This window comes from Impatiens glandulifera, unplaced genomic scaffold (assembly GCF_907164915.1).
Source record: "Impatiens glandulifera unplaced genomic scaffold, dImpGla2.1, whole genome shotgun sequence".
NCBI lineage: Eukaryota > Viridiplantae > Streptophyta > Magnoliopsida > Ericales > Balsaminaceae > Impatiens > Impatiens glandulifera.
Window position 1 is genome coordinate 49,289 of NW_025919802.1, and position 4,286 is coordinate 53,574.

Genomic DNA, 4,286 nt, shown 5'->3' on the forward strand with positions numbered 1-4,286 from the left:
TATGACTCTTCAGTTTTTTTCTTTTGACATTTTTAAGTATGATGCCATAACTTAATTTTTAGGCAATCAATCTCAACTAGTAAAGATGCATGCATGCTTGGAGATAGATAAAAGGGGTTTCTTTGTGGACTGTGATTTTGTGTTGTAATAGTAAAGTTGTTTAATTTACATTTTTTTTTGTTTGGGTTCTAAACAAAACATGAATCATATGTCATAATCAATATAAAATGAAAAATACTTTGGACCAATCATTATAATCTAGTATTCCTCCTGGTTAACAAACTAATAACAAAAAATTATTAATCTCAAAAGACGATCAAATCATACTTTATCAAGAATTGATTCTATTACACATAAAGAGAGATCTAAAAATCAAAAAAGAAACAACTATTAAACTACAACAACCACTTTGACCTTTTTTGGTACACGGTAGGTACCAACAACACAAGTATGATCATGTTCAAATGGTGCAAGAGTCACATGCTCTATCGGTTTGAACTGATCTACTAGCAATTTCTTTACTTCTTAAGCAAATACCGCCTCTTCTAGAAGTATTAAATAAAAACCATTTATTCCAAAGATTGATTTATTTAAAAAAATATTAACAAACCTTAATTGAAATGACAAAATGGCCACCAACTTTCAGGTAAAAGGAGGCATTCAGGACTAATATTCTAGCCTGCATTATTAGATCATATAAATAAATAAACACAAATCTCAGTATATATTAAATAATATAAATAATATAAATTCAATGTTTACTACCCAATAGTTACATTCATAGTCCACAATCATAGTGGAATTAGAATTATCATCTTAATGCAGCATTTGCTCAAAAATTCCAAGAGTTGCATAATGATTATGACTAGAAATTTGAATGTTTTTGTAAATGAAAAGAAAAAATAAACAAAAAGTAGAGCAACAACACAAAAAAATTAAAAATACAAAACTAGTCATTATTGTTGAGAAGTATTAGCAACTTAATAAAGCATCAGAGACTCGGTTTTTTCATCACTCATGATGTCCTGAGGTGGAATCCGAGTGAATCATATCATTTACTTAACTAACAAGGAAATTTTATTAAAACTAAATAAATCAAATTAAAGATAACAAAAAAAATTCAACAATGTTATAAAAATAAAATTTAGTAAATATAACAATAACAAATAAAACATAGATTAAAACAATAGCATGAAGTTAATAGAACAAATTATGGTGGCATCAGAAACTCGATTTTGCATCACCTATGATGTCCCCAAGGGGAATCCGATTAATTCATCATATGCTTACAAACAAAATGAGAAAGCCATTCAATTTACAACAAGTTGAAAAAAATAACAACTTAAATTCAGGCATTAGTAACTAAATAAGTATCATAGACTTAGTTTTTGCATCACTCTTGACGTCTTAAAGGGGAATCTGAGTAAATCATCAATTGCAATAAAAAATATTTGAAGAAAATATACAACAAATGCAGTTTTAAGACTATTTAGAGAGATTAAATATTTCAAATTATATTCAATTATAAAACATTTGAGAGGTGTCAAAGTAGTCATGAAGATAACTCAAGACAAAAATTCAAAAATAAATAATGAAAATAAAATATATAAAGTAACAAATCTAGATCATTATGAATTGAAAATATAAAATAACAATTACCTGATCATGTTGTACAATATCTGAGAATATAACATCTACCATTCCAACAAGTATTATGTACTTTGATGGATGTCTAGTATCTTCAATGATGGGTAGTATAATGTTTGTCATTTTCTTTGTTCACAAGATCTCTACAATTCATGTGAGAAAACTCAACAGCATATACAACCCTCCAAGTAAAATAAAAGATAGAGACAATAAGATCTAGAAAATATACAAGAGATGAGAACAAGTGAATTAAGTTTAGTGTATACTTACATGCCCAACAGGTCAGATACATGATAAACGGTGGTTCTAGAGGCAGCACCAAGATTGAGCTTTCATTTTTGAAAAACAGCTTATAAGTGTAAATTCATTAAAAAAATTCTAAAGTGAGAAAATAGTTCGAGAGTTAAGATCAAATCTAGATCAGCTCTAACTTTAACAAGCAACATAACAATCTAGAATTACAAACAACAAAGAGAATTACAACAAACAAAAACATCATAAAGCGTTTTGAATCTAATTTTGCTAGTGATTATTCTATAGGAGATATTCCAACTTTAACTTAAGCTCAAATTTTCTTCATTCTTCTGAATTCCTTACCAAGTATGAATTAGTGTATTTTTGTCAACAACTACATCTTTCCAGATTTTCTCCATTGATCTGTGCATTGTACTATAAATTCATGTATTTATTTCCCCATACATTGTAGATCAATGCTCCAAAGAAGCATTTCAATAAATTTGAGTATAAGTTGTCTTTTTCCCTTTCATTACTATCATTTCATTGATTTCATTCCATGTTCCTGGGAAGCTAGAGATATTCATATTCCTTGCAAAATTAGACCAAAGTATAAATACGAATGAGCATTCCCTAAATAAATGGTTTATGCTTTCCTCGTTCCATTTACAGGCTAGACAATTAGCATCAGGTATATATTATGTATTTCCAAATTCTATCTCGCGTCGTTAGTCTTTTCTTGTAAATCATCCAAATGATGAATTGGTGTCGAGGGAATATCTTTGTAGACCAGACCACTTTATGCTAGTTGATCACATGTTCCTTTGTTCTATTGTTTTTCCCATGCCAAACCAACAACAAAATTTGGATTTCTCATGATAGATTGTCACTTTTTTAATTGATGTGCAAATTACTAATCAAATTCAAAATTTTGTATCCTGGAATTCGCTTCATAATTTATTCACATTTTCCTTCAAAAGTTTCTCTAACCGAGAATCTTAGATAACTTCTTTTGAAATCACATCCTTGAAATTCATCTTTGAGTATTATGGGTTTACTTTCTATTCAAAGATCATTCCAAAATAGTAATCCCATTCAATTTTTTATGGTGCACGGCATCATTTTATAAGCATCCTTCCTTGATCATATGATTTTCTTTAGTGACCATGCCATTTTTCCTTTGATTACACATGTCTAGATGCTTGATTCTCCTTTCATAAATCTCATATGAACCCATTTTACCCATAAAGAATCAACTTTTTTCTCTAGTACCCATAGATATGTATAATGAGTTCTTTGTTCTATTCAATACAAATCTTTATTCCTAGGCCTCCTTCTTCTTTGGGAGTACAAACATTCTCCCATTTGACTTTTCCCCCCTCTACCGTGTGTACACCATATATAGTCTCTCATGATTCTATTTATTTCAGCCATAACTTTTTTTGGGATGACTATTTGCTTTGCCCATTAGTGAATTACTTAATTATAACTCTTTTTACGAGATCTATTCTATCTGTATAAGACAGTTTTTTTGTTGCCCATCCCAAGACAGAGTTTCTAACCTTTTCAATTAGTTGTCTAAAATGGGAGCATTGGAGTTTTTTATATGATAGGGAAACTCTGAGATATTTCACTAGCAAGGAACCTTCTTTAATTCCTATGGTGTTGAAGATGCTTTTTTTCAGTTCCTCCTTCACCCCTCCATAGAAAGCTTGGATTTTATCTTCATTGATGTGTAAACATATAATACTTGAATAAATTGTTAGTGCTTCTTTGATTGTAGTTGTATTAAAATTCAACATCCCCATGAGCCACTAAAAATAAATTCTCAGCGAAACATATACGAGTTATAGCTTCCTCCTTACAATACGGGTGAAATTTAATAGTATGACTTCTCTTGATCTTTTTAAAGATGCAATAAAGAATTTCCATGATCATGACAAAGAGGTAAGAAGATAGAAGTCTCATTGCCTAGCTGCCCTTTCACCCTTAAAGAAGCCTCCATGAACTTCGTTCACACCTACCACAGAGTGAGGGATAAAAAGGGATAAAAACACATTGCATAACACTTTCAATAAAAATGATTGGAAACCCAATTGCTAAAAGGAATTCGTGGATGGAGTCTCATCTGATCGAGAGAAAAGCTTTTTTAATATCCATTTTGAAAGCCACACGCGGTGATATGGATTTCCTACCATATCCTTTTAATAAATACTCCATAATTAGGATGTTATGGGAAATAGAACGTTTGGGAATAAATGATGATTGCTCTAGTCCTACAACTTTATCAATGACTAATTTAAAATGATGTGAAAGGATTTTGGAAATTATTTTTGTATACAATGTTGCAACATGAAATAGGACGAAAGTCTTGATTTTTTTAATTGAATTCTTGGAAATCAAAT

The 4,286-nt window shown here is 30.1% G+C and overlaps 3 non-coding genes across 3 annotated transcripts; all 3 read right to left on the reverse strand.

Annotated features, from left to right (window-relative positions):
• Positions 1-987: 987 nt before the first annotated feature.
• Positions 988-1,061, reverse strand: LOC124918469. Its single transcript, XR_007097392.1, has one exon. It is a non-coding gene; the product is annotated as a small nucleolar RNA snoR60 (small nucleolar RNA).
• A 156-nt stretch (positions 1,062-1,217) lies between these two features.
• LOC124918468 lies at positions 1,218-1,288 on the reverse strand. Its single transcript, XR_007097391.1, has one exon. It is a non-coding gene; the product is annotated as a small nucleolar RNA snoR60 (small nucleolar RNA).
• Positions 1,289-1,369: 81 nt separating this feature from the next.
• LOC124918470 lies at positions 1,370-1,441 on the reverse strand. The gene has a single exon (XR_007097393.1). It is a non-coding gene; the product is annotated as a small nucleolar RNA snoR60 (small nucleolar RNA).
• Between the last annotated feature and the right edge of the window lie 2,845 nt (positions 1,442-4,286).